Genomic DNA, 14,902 nt, shown 5'->3' with positions numbered 1-14,902 from the left:
AAATGCTTCTACCTACTTGGTTAAAAATAAATAAGTTCTCCAGGACAAACATAGATCAAATTCCACTAATTCAAACCATACAGTAAAAACAAGTAAACTTGTAAGAAGATAGCTCATGAAAGCAGGGAATATAGAATCAAGCATTAAACCCTTACTGGTAGTGTATATCACTCTAACTCTCAAGTGTCTAGGTTCAATCACTCTACTCTTCCCTAGTCATGCTTTTTCAACCTTGTTCTTCATCTAACCAATCAACAAATATTTAGTATATCAATGCAAACATCATGAGGTCTTTTCAGGGTTGTAATGGGGCTGAGGTAAAGGTAAGGATATATATATATATATATTAGTCTAAGATCTCACCTAACATATACATACTTTATATAATTTAAAATGCTTTACCTAGCTACTCAAATTTTTTCCACTTTTGTATTACATGCTCATGTATCAAACTTATTTTTGAATTTTGTCTCATGTGCATTGATTCTTTTTATTTTGCATTTGGGATAATATTATTTTTCTTTTTTTTTATCCCCTTATTTAATTACTTAATATTTTTTTTTCAATGCACATGGTAATTTAATTATTTTGATTTCACATGAGCATGCTTCCCAAATTTTCAAATAACTTATTCAATTTAATTTTCCTTTTTTTTTCTATCATCCCATGTTCCCATAAAATTCCCCATACTTAAATTATACACAATATCTATCTTAAGCTAACCAATGATTCAACTTGGGATTTTTATTTTATTTTTCTGCTTAAGGCTAGTAATGTGGTTATGGAATAGAAGGGGTTAAAAAGCTCAAAGTGGCTAACAAGGGTGACATAAAAGGGTAGGCTTATTTGGGATAAGTGAGTGAAAACAAGTAATGGCTTCAATCATATGCAAGCATGTAAATACACTAAATAATGGACATATAGAGTGGAACAAAGTAAAGATTACAATTATAGAGAAGAAAACACACAAGAATAAAATATTTATGGTTAACTAATGTAACCGTGTAATTAATCTCAAAATCTCACAGGTTGTGTGTTCTTTGGCTCAAAAACCATGTTCCAAATACAACTTTAAACAAATTTAACACATGAAAATTTTTAATTTTTTTTATTTAAATTAGTAAAAATTTTTTTTTCAAAAATAAGGTCCTAGAAAGAAACTTATTATTTTTCAACCAAGTAGTATTTAAATGCAAACAATCAACTACACATGCAATCTACTATGCAATGCAACAATGAACTAATGAAGAAAATAAGACATTGGTGTTGAGAAGAGAATAACTAACCCATGGAGATCGGTATCGACCTCCCCACACTTAAAGGTTGCACCGTCCTCGGTGCATGCTAAGATGTACAAGTGGACGGGCTGCTCCAACTGATGCCTTTCTCTATAGATTGTGCATATTGACTTGCTTGTCTCCCCCTATAGAAGTTCTTCATTTTTTCTTCCTCGGTGGCCATCCTGAAAGAAGAGGAAAAGGGTGAAAAGTAACCCAGAAATAAAGATAAGAAAAATAAATAAAATATGGGTTGGTAATGCCAATAGTAAAGGTCTCAATTACATGGTAGCTACAACATACAGTGAGAAAACAGTAGAAGCATACGGCATATCAATAGTGCAAGAATTGCAACAATAGGGAAGAGGGTGTGGGTAATGCAAAATAGTGTAAGTGCATATCAATGCAAAAGAAATATCAGTATTATAAAAATTAGCATTGACTTATGAATAATAATAACCAATTAGAATAAAACAAGTCATGAAGCACCAGAATAATTCAAAAAGATGTAACAGTTGAATGAGAAAATTTTAACACCAATGAAAAAATAATAATTTTAGAAAAGAAAATAAAAATATACCCAAAATTAAAATGCAATGGATGAAAGTATGCAAATAAATTAAATAAAATAGAATGGAAGTGAAGAGGAATGAGAAGTTAAAAAGATGAAGTAAGGAAGAAAGAAGAAAGAAGATAAGATAAGATAATTGGCGCTGATCAGGATAAGTTGTGCGACGCGGGCGATGCGGACGCGTGGGTGACGCGGTCGCGTGGTGTGCGATAAGTTCAGATGACGCGGATGCGTGGGTCACGCGTTTGCGTGGAGTGATTTGTGCCATTAGCGCGAGGGCAGCCTCGCGGTCGCGCAACTCTCTGTTTTAAATGCATTTTGCCAAAAATCTGGGTGACGCGGTAGCGTGGTTGACGCGATTGCGTGAATGGCCATACTTTGAAAAATGACACGGACGCATGGGGCACGCGTTCGCATGGTGGGGCTTGTGCTTCTAGCGCGGTTCCAGCCCTATTCCAGCCCAACATACTGCCATACACCCCCTTTACGTCGATTTTACAGAGCCATACATTCGCTGGGTGACACGGACGCGTGGGAAAGCTATTTTTCAAATGACACGGCCGCGTCGGTAACGCGGTCACGTGGGCATATTTATGCCTAAGGCACGCCTCCAGCCACGCTCTCGCATGACTCTCTATTCACTTTTCTTTTCTTCCTAATGCACTTGTGACGCGGACGCGTCAGCAACGCTTCCATGTCGCGTCCGCATTTTTTTATATATATGCAATATGCACATGCAAATGCAGAATGCAGGTGAATATGCAGGAATTATGAATGAACACGAATGAAAATAAAATAAAATAAAACTAAGAACAAAAAGGAAAGAATATACCATGGTGGGTTGTCTCCCACCTAGCACTTTTAGTTAAAGTCCTTAAGTTGGACATTTGGGGAGCCCTTTGTTATGGTGGCTTGTGCTTGAACTCATCCAGGAATCTCCACCAATGTTTGCAATTTCAATATCCTCCGAGGTCCTAAACTAGGCGTATAAAGCCTTCAAGCAAGTTAAAGTGAGTGACAAGGCCCCAAGAGTGTTGATTTCTAGACTGAATTACGGGGTCCCAAACCTTGCTTTTGCACCCGTCTTCTTGTTGATCATTAGTGTTCCAACCGGGTGGCAGGCAATCTGAATTCTGACTAAAGCGGCCAAACAACTTCCTAGACCCATTCAGTTGAGATTTACACCAACCTTTGCATTTAAACTTTGAGCTTTCCACCATATTGAATCTTGCATGACGACTCCTACCACTAACCATCTCCCTCTTACTCTTAAAGCCACAAAGAGCTCTGAGTTGCCCATCTGTCTCAAGAAAAGCATATTCAAGTGAGCTAATTAAGCTTAGAGATGAAAGATTTACCCACTTGAATGAAGGAATGGATGGTGATGGTTTTGGGGGAGAGGTCTCCAACAACTTTGGCAAGGTGATTTCCAGCTCCATTTCCTTGGGCTCTTCTTTGACAACTTCCACCTCTTTGCAAGCTTCTTCAATTTCAACCTCTTCCTCTTGGTAGATTTCTTCCAATTTAATATCTTCTTCATTACTTACCAAGGGCATAGGAGGTTGTGCTTCTTCTTCTTGAATCTCCATCTCAAGTCCAATGGGAGAAGATTCAATTGTAGATAAGAATTTATTAATGATTGAATCCATCTCTTGTTCATCCCCTTCAAAGTCTTCAACCATGATATGCTTTGGAGGTTGTACCCCCTCCTCAACATCAATTTCAAACTCCTTAGAAGGGGGCTCTATGACTTGAGTTTCCCATGGAGGTTCCGCATCTCCCAAGTCTTCAACTACTTCTTCCTCTTTAACGATAACGGCTTCCTTCAATTGTTCCAATACAAAGTCGTGCTGCTCACTGTCCACCGGAGTTTTTAGTGTCTCCTTCATGTTACGTTCTTCAGTAGATTCTCCACATGAAACTATGGGGGTTACTTGAGTGCTCAGATGTTGGAAAGCTAATTGATTTACTACCTCGGTTAAGGCAGTCGTTAATTCCAGTACATTCCTTTTCATCTTTGCTTGCCCTTGAAGAAGACCACGAAGGATGTCATCCATTGGAGATTGGGGTGGATATGAGGGTTCATTATTTTGGAGAAAGGATTCATAATAGGAAGGTGGTTCTTCTTGATAAGGATATGGAGATGGTGAATATTGAGGTGGTGGTTCTGGGTGTGGTTCATATGGTGGTTAGTGTGGTGGATACAGGTTAGGGTCATATGGTGGTGTTTGGTGATAAGGGACTTGTGAGTATGGTGGTTCAAAGTTGTGTTGAGTAGATGGTTCATAAGCATATGGCGGGGCTTGTTGGTAACTACAAGGGAGTCCACCATAGTCATCATTTTGGTATGCATCACAGAATGGTTGTTTGTTATAGTGCATTGGAGGGGGTTGTTGCCAAGAGGGTTGATCAAATCCTTGTGGCTCTGATAAAACACTATTTTATGGTTTATAATGTGTTTAATTGTGTAGTTTTATCATGATCTTTACCCACTTATTCATATGATTAGCATGCATTTATATTTTCTTCCTAAAATTATTACATGATTGAAAAATTGCTTCCTAGAGACTTTTAATTATGTATTTTAATTCTCCTTTATTCCATTCGATGTCGTGATCTGTGTGTTAAGTGTTTCAGGCTTTATAGGGCATGAATGAGTTGGAGATTGGAAAGGAAGCTTGCAAAAATAGAAGGAACACAAGAAATTAAGGAGATGACCAGCGAGAAGTGACGCGGCCGCATGGCTCCCGCGACCGCGCGGAAGAGAGGAAATCGCAGTGACGCGGCCGCATGGCTTACGCGACCGCGTGGATTGGAATAGCACAAGTGACGCGGAGGCGTGGCCGACGCGCCCGCGTGGCAAAGCAAAACGCCGAATGACGCATCCGCATGAATGACGCGATCGCGTGACGTGCGCGATCTGCATAATCTGCAGAATTCACTGGGGGTGATTTTGGGCCCTGTTTTGACCCAGTTTTCGGCCCAGAAAGGCAGACTAGAGTCAGAGAACATGCAGAAACGAAAACAATATTCATTATACACAGTTTTAGTTTTTTAGATCTAGTTTTACTTCTCCTCTAGGTTTTCTCTCTACACATTCATAGTTCTTAGGATTTTATTTCTATTGCTCTTTGCATTGGGATATTGAGAAGAGTTATTACCTCATCAAGACTTCGTCATTCTAGTTCATTTTCTTTACTTGGCTTTACTCTTTCATTTCCTTTAATTTACTCAATTTTACTAATGGATTATTTTAGGATTTATTAATACAAGAGTTACTTTTATTTTTAATTGATTCCCTTGAGTTTTATTTATCATGTCTTTCTTTAATTCCCTTTCCTATGTTATGAGTTCTACATTCACAATGAGCGAGTAGTTCCCTAACTTGATAGGGAGTTGATTGAAAGGAACCCTTGAGTTGGAATGCTCAAAAGAGAAATTATAATTGGGTTTATTGTTGGATTGCCATCTAGTCACTAATGCCAGTCCTTCCAAGTAAGCGGATTGGGACTTGTGAATAGAAACAACATTCCAACTTGTTTGACTTTCCCTTACCTAGTAAGGGATAACTGAATAGAACAACCTTCAATTATCAATTAATCTTGAGAGTACTGCAACAAGAATAGGGCTTCCAACTAATCTACTCCCAGTCAAGGCTTTTATTTAAATTACTTAATTTTCCCAATTTAATTTCCTGTTTATTCAACTCAAACTCTTTTTGAAAATATCTGATTAATAAAATAGCACACCTTTCTGCAACTCGTTGGGAGACGACCTGGGATTCATACTCCCAGTATTTTAATTTTAATTTTTGTGACAACCCCTTCTAAATTGATAAGCGGATTTCTGGTTGGTTAAGAACTATACTTGGAACGCACAACTTATATCAATTCTTAATTAGCCAATATCCGCCACGTCAATTTTTGGCGCCGTTGCCGGGGAGTTGCAATAGAGTGCTAAAGTTATTGATTGGATTTTATTTATTTGCATTTTATTTTATCTTGCTACCATGAGCTGCTTGTTTCTTTCGTTAGATGACGCGTTCACTTCCTGATCCAAACTTGCCAGTATTCGATCCTGAGATTGAAAGAACTATTTCACGAATAAGGCAAGCTCGGCGTCGGTTAGTCCTCTCTGAGGGCAGATCTAAAACGTCACTTGAGAAGGAAACCAACCTCCGTTCTACTGATTTGGTTGATTTACGTGCAGGTAACATGGCAGCAGCTAGGAGAGTTACTATCCAGGAGGCTGGAGCCCCTGATTTTACAATACAACCGTTTCAAGCGCATCACCCAGTGGTGGCTACAGACTTTGAAATAAAGACCGCACTGCTCAATTTGATGCCCAAGTTTCATGGCTTACCTGCTCAAGAGCCTATCAAGCACCTGAGAGATTTTCAAGTAGCCTATTCTACTGTCAGGCGTGATGGTGCAGATGAAACTTCAATTTTGTTGAAAGCTTTCCTGTTTTCTCTTGAGGGAAAAGCAAGAGAGTGGTATTACACTCAACCCGCAGCAACTCTATCCAACTGGGATACACTGAGAAGAGAATTCTTGGAAAAATTCTTTCCAGCTGAAGTTACTGATAAACTGAGGAAAGACATTTCCATGATTGTTCAGGATGAATCTGAGACTCTCTATGAATATTGGGAGCGCTTCAATAATCTTCTAGAAGCATGCCCCCACCATATGATTGACAAGATAGTGTTACTCGGTTACGTCACACAGGGCATGAGGCCCCAAGATAAGACCACATTGGAAAGTGCTAGCAATGGGTCTATGAAAAAGTATGAGACCACTGATGAGGCATGGCAATTGATCAGCGACTTAGCTGAATCTACTCGGAATCACAGACAGAAACAAGGCCGTTCAAAAGCTGTTGCAGAAGTATCCTCTAGCAGAGAGACTGCTGCTCTAACTCAGAGTATCTGTGAAATGACCAACTTGCTGAAGCAGATGCAATTGAATCAACAAGTTCAGCAAGCTCAACCTTCTCCACCACAGCAAAGCCAACATTTAGTCCCATAGAGAGTTTGTGGAATCTGTGCTGATTATAGCCACTATACTGATGAATGTCCGTAGCTCCAGCAGGAAGACAACACCGTGGCAGCCACTCATAACTTCTATGACCGCCCCAACCAAGGGTACAATCAAGGTGGCAATTACAACCATGAATGGCAGGACGATTCTAACCAGAATTGGAGGGACAACAACAACAACAGAGGAGGCAGAGACAATCAGGGAAATCAGAGGTGGAGTAATAACAACAACAGGCAGCAGAACCAGAACCAGCCTTACAGAGCACCTCACCTGAGACAATCCCAAGGACCACAGAATACCCAACAGCAGACCTCTCAAATTACTTATCTTTCCTCATCTCCTAATAATGATTTACTACAATCCATTAATCGGAGACAACAGACCATGGAAAATAATATTAATGCCACTCTAAATGGTATGAACGCTACTTTGCAAGTTCTTGTCTCACAGATTGGATCAATGAATAACTCCAATAACCAGCCTTTGAGCTCCAGTGGAATTCCCTCTCAACCATTACCCAATCCAAAGGGTGGCATTAATGCCATCACCCTAAGGTCCGAAACCACACTGCAGGAGAGGAATCAGGAGGAGCCAAGCCCACCAGAACATGCCTCAGCTAGTGGAAATAAAAGATGTTGAAGAGGAGGAGGACATACATGACATAGCTGAAAAAGAAGAAGTTCAACCACAGGAGGAAGCACCACAGGGCGCAGATACTGCAGAAGACACCACTCCCATTCCATTTCCACAACTTGCAAGGAAGCCCAGGAAGCAGCTGGAACCTGATCCCAAAATGGTAGAGATATTCAAAAAGGTTGAGGTAACTGTTCCTCTTTTTGATGTTATTCAACAGGTACCTAAATATGCAAAGTTTCTAAAAGATCTATGTGTACATAAAGACAAAATTAATGAATTAGAAACTATTCCTTTAGGTAGTTCCATATCTGCTTTAATGGGTGGTTTACCTGAAAAATGTAGTGACCCAGGTCCTTGTATGGTTAATTGTACTATTAGTGGTGTGATAATTTCTGACTGCATGTGTGATTTAGGAGCATGTGTGAGTATAATGCCTTTGTCTATATATGATATTTTGAGGCTCCCTCCTTTAAAAAGGTCGGCAGCTCATTTTGTGTTAGCAGATAAAAGCATTATTACAGTGGTTAGAGTTGCTGAAGATGTATTAGTGGGCATTAAGGGGCTCACATTCCCCACTGATTTTTATATCCTGGAGATGCCCCAAAATGACTCAAAGAAGCCATCATCAATCCTACTTGGAAGACCATTCCTAAAGACATCAAGGTTCAAATTGGATGCTTTTTCAGGAACATACTCTTTTGAAATAGATGGTCGAGTAGTAATCTTCAATCTGAATGGAGTTATGAAGCATCCTCCGGAGGATCATTCTATCCTCTAGTGTGACATTATAGATGAAACCGTGGCTGAAGTTCACCAGGAGGAATTTGAAGAGAAGTACATAGGACAAGGTCCAAGTGTGGGGACATTCTCAGAGGATAATGACAGTGCTTTACCATTGTTACCAGCTCCAGACAACCCAGAGCCTGACCATGATCAGAAGTTAGACTTGAAACTCCTTCCTCCACACCTCAAATATGCTTACCTTGAGGACAAGCAAAAGTGTCCAGTTATCATTGCAAGGGAACTCACTTCTCAACAAGAAGAGCAGTTACTTAGTGTGCTGAGGAGGCACAAGAAGGCAATTGGGAGGAGTTTGGCAGATATAGTAGGCATCAACCCTCAAGTATGTGAGCACAGAATATTTTTAGAAGAGGGAGCAAGGCCCATTCATCAACCCCAGAGAAGACTGAACCCCACTATCTTAGAAGTTGTCAAGAAGGAAGTGACCAGACTACTGGAGGCAGATATCATCTATCCCATCTCAGACAATGAATGGGTGAGCCCAGTACAAGTGGTGCCCAAGAAGTCTGGAGTCACTACAGTGAAGAATGAGCATGGAGAGCTCATAGCAACCAGAGTACAGAACGCTTGGAGGGTCTGCATTGATTACAGACGCCTCAACCAAGCCACTCGTAAGGATCACTATCCTCTTCCATTCATTGATCAAATGCTGGATCGCCTGTCAGGTAAATCACATTATTGTTTTTTAGATGGTTACACAGGTTATTTCCGGATTCATATAGCTCCTAAGGATCAGGAAAAGACCACTTTTACATGTCCTTTTGGGACTTATGCTTACAAGAGAATGCCCTTTGGCTTGTGCAATGCACCAGCTACTTTCCAAAGGTGCATGATGAGTCTTTTTTCTGATCTTATTGAGGACTGTATGGAAGTTTTTATGGATGATTTTAGTGTTTATGGCGACTCCTTTAGCCTTTGCTTAGATGGATTATCTAGAGTATTAGATAGATATGTCAGTACAAACCTTGTATTAAATTTTGAAAAATGTCACTTTATGGTTAAACAAGGGATTGTACTAGGACATGTTGTGTCTAATACTGGCATTTCTGTAGATCCAGCAAAGGTGGATGCTATTTCTAGTTTACCTTCCCCCTCTTCTATGAGGAAAGTCCGTTCGTTCCTTGGCCATGCAGGTTTTTACAGGAGATTCATTAAGGACTTCAGTAAGGTAGCACTTCCCTTATCCAGACTACTGTAGAAGGATATTGAGTTCGAGTTCAGTGAGGATTGCAAACAAGCGTTTGATAAGCTGAAGACCGTTCTGACTCAAGCTCCAATTGTGAGAGGACCAGACTGGAGCCAACCATTTGAAATAATGTGCGACACCTCCAACCATGCAGTAGGAGCAGCATTAGCTCAACGTGAAGGTAAGGATCCTTTTGTTATTGCTTATGCATCTAAAACTCTAGATGCCGCACAGTCCAATTACACTACTACTGAGAAAGAGCTTCTTGCTATTGTTTTTGCTCTGGATAAATTTCGAGCCTATTTACTTGGTACGAAGGTAGTAGTGTACTCAGTCCATGCAGCTCTCAAGTATCTATTAGCTAAAAAGGAGTCCAAACCAAGGCTTATACGTTAGATACTGCTATTACAAGAATTTGATTTAAAAATTAAGGATAGGAGTAGTAACCAGAATTTAGTGGCAGACCATTTGAGTCACCTCGAACACATTACAGCTGACCCCACTCCTATAGCTGATAGTTTCCCATTTGATAACCTGCAAGCAGTATCTGAGGTAGTCCCTTGGTATGCACCTGTAGCTAATTATCTAGTTAGCCGCACCTTTCCTCCAAACTTTTCTAAGCATCAAAGAGACAAGCTGAAAAGCGAGTCTAAATATTATATATGGGATGACCCATATTTATGAAGATGTGGTGCTGACTAGGTAATTAGACGGTGTGTCCCTCAATCAGAATTCCAGTCCATCTTAGAGGCTTGTCACTCATCTTAGAGTGGAGGACATTTTGGCCCTCAAAGAACAGCTAGAAAAATCTTAGACTGTGGATTCTGGTGGCCTACTCTTTTTAGAGACGTTGCTGAATTTTGTAGATCTTGTTTTCCATGCCAAAAATTTGGTAATATATCTAAGAGAGATGAAATGCCTCAACAAATTATGCTTTTCTATGAAATTTTTTATGTTTAGGGCATTGACTTCATGGGTCCATTTTCAAATTCTAATGGTTATTTTTATATATTATTAGCTGTGGATTACGTTTCCAAATGGGTGGAAGTAATTCCTACCTGCACTGATGATGCTAACACTATTGTTTTCTTTGTGAGAAACCACATTATTTGTCGCTTTGGATCACCACGAGCAATCGTGAGCGATCAAGGCACCCATTTTTGTAACAGGAGACTAACAGGATTAATGAAGAAGCATGGAATAATTCATAAGGTTGCAACAGCATACCATCCTCAGACTAATGGGCAAGCCGATGTGTCAAACAGAGAGATAAAGCGTATCTTGCAGAAGATAGTCAAACCTCATAGAAGAGACTGGAGCACCAGGCTACAAGATGCACTCTGGGCATACAGAACCGCATACAAGACACCCATTGGGATGAGTCCTTTCCGCTTAGTCTATGGAAAAGCTTGTCATCTCCCTGTTGAAGTAGAGTACAAAGCCTTTTGGGCAGTAAAGGAGTGCAACATGGGAATTGAGAAAGCCGGAGCTGAAAGAAAATTGCAACTGCAAGAACTGGAAAGCCTTCGCCTAGAAGCTTATGAGAACTCAAGACTATACAAGGAGAAGATGAAGGCTGTACATGATCAGCACATTAAGAGAAAAGAGTTCCAACATGGAGACTTAGTCCTCCTTTACAAATCTCGACTGAGGCTCATGCCAGGAAAGTTGAGATCAAGATGGGAAGGTCCATACAGAGTAGAGAAGGCCGAACCATACGGAGTTTATCACCTAAGCCATCCTTGAAGCTCTGAACTTATCAAAGTTAATGGACATCGTTTAAAGCTATACCATGGAGAGAGGATGCAGAAAAACAAGGAGCTCGAGATCTTCCTCATGGAAGATCCTCACATAGCCGAAGATTGAGCTAATGGAGCGTCCAACTTACGGACGTTAAAGCAAAGTGTTAGGTGGGAGACAACCCACCATGGTATGATCGTTCTTTTCTTTATTCTTAGTTTTTTTATTTAATAACTCTTCTCTTTATTAGTACATTTCGTGCATCTGCATTTACATACTTTTATTTTTAATTAAAAAAAAAATTTAACGCGACGCGACCGCATCATTGACGCGTCCGCGTCGCAGGAGATGGGAGAAAATAAAAAACAAACAGAGAGTCACGCAGGAGCGTGGCTGGAGGCGTGCCAATGGCACAAATTGTCCCACGCAACCGCGTTGCCGACGCGTCCGTGTCACATGGGAACATTGGCCTCCCACGCGACCGCGTCACCCACGCGGCCGCGTGCCCTGGAATTCGACGTCAATAGGGTGCACGACCGAAAGTGGTGCAAGAGTGGTGCTGGATTGGTGCTAAACGCACAATCCTTCCCACGCGGCCGCGTGACCGACGCGACCGCGTCATATCCTTTTCACGACCACTCACACGATCGCATGCCCCACGCGATCACGTCACCCAAGATTTGGTAACAATATAATTTCGAACAGAGAGTTGTGCGAGCGCGAGGCTGTCCTCGCGCCAGTGGCATAAAACGGGTCACGCGACCGCGTGACCAACGCGACCACGTCAATTATCATAAGCGCAATTTGCGCGACCGCGTGCCCCACGCGGCCGCGTCGCTTGCGCTGCACAGCTCCCCTGATTTGCCAATTATCTTATCTTTCTTTTACCCAAATCCTATTTTCTCTTTTCCCTCCTTATTTCTTCCTTCTTCCTTCTTCCTTCTTTCTCACTTTTTACACTCTCACTCTCTCTCTCACCCCCATTAACAAGGTTTTCTTTTCTTCTCCTCTCCTTACTTTTCTATTTTTCTTCTTATTTTTATATGTTATCTTCTTTTCTTTTCCTTTTACTTTCATTATTCATATTTTCTTTTTCTTTCTTTTTCCTTTTTACTTGGTGTTAGAAATTTATTTGAGTCATTATTTCTCATTATATGCTTGTGGATTGTTATAAATTTGTTTGGCAATTATATATTACTTTTTAAAGGGTTGCTTGCATGTTCAATTTAATACTTTCCATACATTATTCCACCATGCATGCTATGTGTTTGTGAAAAATCCAACATGGCATTATGCACTTTTCTACGTTATTCTATTCTACTATTAAATGCCCGTTTTTCACAAAACCCCTTTTTATATTTTATTCATTGAAAATAATTGTCAATACAAACGTGATGGTTTGTTACAAGTGATGCTTGATCTATGCTACTCATGCCTTTGCCAGCATGCCAATAAACACCTTGCATTCACTTGCCAGCATATGCACTAACTATTTTCCATTGATGACTTTTCACATGTAGTCATGACCATGTGTTAACATCATTTACCTTTTACTGTGCATTCATAACCACCCTTTTCCGTTCTCTTCCTTGCTCTATCTCTTTAAATTTAATTTACTTTCTCTTTCCTTTTTCAGAATGGCTACCAAGAAGGGCAAAGAGAAAGCTACTCCCAAATCAACAGCAAGGAGAGGAACAAAGAGAGCACTAGTGGCAGAACCCTCTTCAACTGTGGTAAAGCCCTCAACAAAGAGACTTAAGAGGATTATAAAGGTTGATGATAAAGAAAAGGCCTTCCCAGCAAAGGACACTGCGCGATTTCCCAATCGCTACTGTGAGCAGATGTTCTCCATCCTAGCAGAAAGGAGCTACAACAACGAATACCTTCTTCTCCTCCCAAACCATATTGCTACCTTTGTTGAGCTGCAAATTGCACAAAGACAATGAGGTTTTCTACTGAGACAGCCGAGGCAGGTCAATCTTTCTTGGGTAGTCGAGTTCTACTCCAACTTCCACCTTTCAACCCTACAGTCTGTCTTTGTCCGTCAGAAGCAAGTCCCCATTACAGAAGAGGCCATTCAAAAAGCTCTAGGTCTTCCCCCTATTCCAGAAGGTTTGGACACCTTTCAAGAAGCCGCACTCAAGCGCCAGATGTACCAATTTGACTGGGACGCCGTTCTCAGAGTTATCGCACTACCTGGCAGCCGATGGATCTACGGATACCATGGTACCGCCCTAAGGGAATCTCGGCTTCAGCACTTACTTTGAAGGCTCGCGTATGGGCACAGATCATGTCCCATTACGTCTTTCCGAGCACTCACGAGTCCTCCTTCACTGCGGACATGGCCGTTCTACTATGGTGCATCCTTACTGCCAACCTCTGAACCTACCAAGACACATCCGGAATGCCATGGGACACGTACAAATCACGGGCAACTTACCTTTCCCCGCCTTGGTCGCAGATCTTATCTCAGCAGCCGGAGTCTCCTTCAGAGCTGGGGACACCAAAGTCATACTTCCACGGGATGATCAATATGTCCCTAATGGGAAATATATCAGACCCTCAGCAGCCACTACAAGTCAGCCCACTGAATCGGCTCAGGACATTCCTCCTTCCGTACCACAAGCACCTACAACAAACCAACTGCTCCATCAGATACTCGAAAGGTTGGATCGGCAGGAACACAAAGCTAAGATGAGAGAGCACCGTAACAAGCGCCGATTCACATACCTCAAGGAGCTGATCATGGAAAAATTCAAGGACTCAGACACTCTGCACTCCACTTCCTTTACCAGCACAGGGAGCCATGATGGTCCCGACTGTGGAGATACTGCTACCAGCCCACCCCTGTTCCTAACAGATGGCACCGAGGACGGTGCAAAGCCTTAAGTGTGGGGAGGTCGGTCAGTACCTGACTTCCGGAGGTAATTTCTCTTCCCTAAACACCAATAAATTAGGATATTTAGTTAGTTTTTCTTTTATAGAATAGGATAAATTGCATAGTAATAGATTAGTTGCATGCATGTTCTACTTGATTGAAAAGACAATAAGTTTTTTCTAAGACTCTATTTTTGGAACAAAATTTCACTAATTTTAATTAAAATTTTTATGTTAAATTTGCTTGAAGTTGTATTTGGAACATGATTTTTGAGCTAAAGAACACACAACATGTGAGATTTGAGTCTTTATGCATGGTTACATTATTTAACCATAATTATTTTATTCTTGTGTGTTTACTTCTCTATGATTGTAATCTATATTTTGTTTCATCCTATATGTCCAATGTTTATTATATTTATATGTTTGCATATGATTGAGGCCATTATTTGTTTAGCTCACTTATCCAAATTAAGCCTACCCTTTCAATTATCTTTGTTAGCCACTTTGAGCCTTTGAACCCATTTGTTCTATATTTTACCACATTACTAGCCTTAAGCGGAAGAACAATTATATATCCCAAATTGAATCTTTGGTTAGCTTAAGATATAATTGTGTGTGTTAATTAAGTATGGGAAATTGTGGGAACAAAAGATAATAAGGGAATGTGTCATGATAATATAATGGAAATTTGGAGACCTACTCATGTGAAACTATAAGAACTAAAAATCTATGTGCATTGATAAGCTATGTTATTTTTATGTTTCTATGTTTA

General features: G+C 40.5%; 1 long non-coding RNA gene across 1 annotated transcript in view; it reads right to left on the bottom strand.

Moving 5' to 3' along the window:
• Positions 1,298 to 14,902, bottom strand: part of LOC107627046 — a 24,115-nt gene continuing 10,510 nt past the window's right edge. Inside the window, exon 3 of the long non-coding RNA XR_002359267.1 lies at positions 1,298 to 1,462. This is a non-coding gene — a long non-coding RNA (uncharacterized LOC107627046). The remainder of the gene's footprint in view (positions 1,463 to 14,902) is intronic.

The sequence above is a fragment of the Arachis ipaensis genome, chromosome B01 (genome assembly GCF_000816755.2).
Source record: "Arachis ipaensis cultivar K30076 chromosome B01, Araip1.1, whole genome shotgun sequence".
NCBI lineage: Eukaryota > Viridiplantae > Streptophyta > Magnoliopsida > Fabales > Fabaceae > Arachis > Arachis ipaensis.
This window is presented reverse-complemented; position numbering and strand designations above follow the sequence as displayed.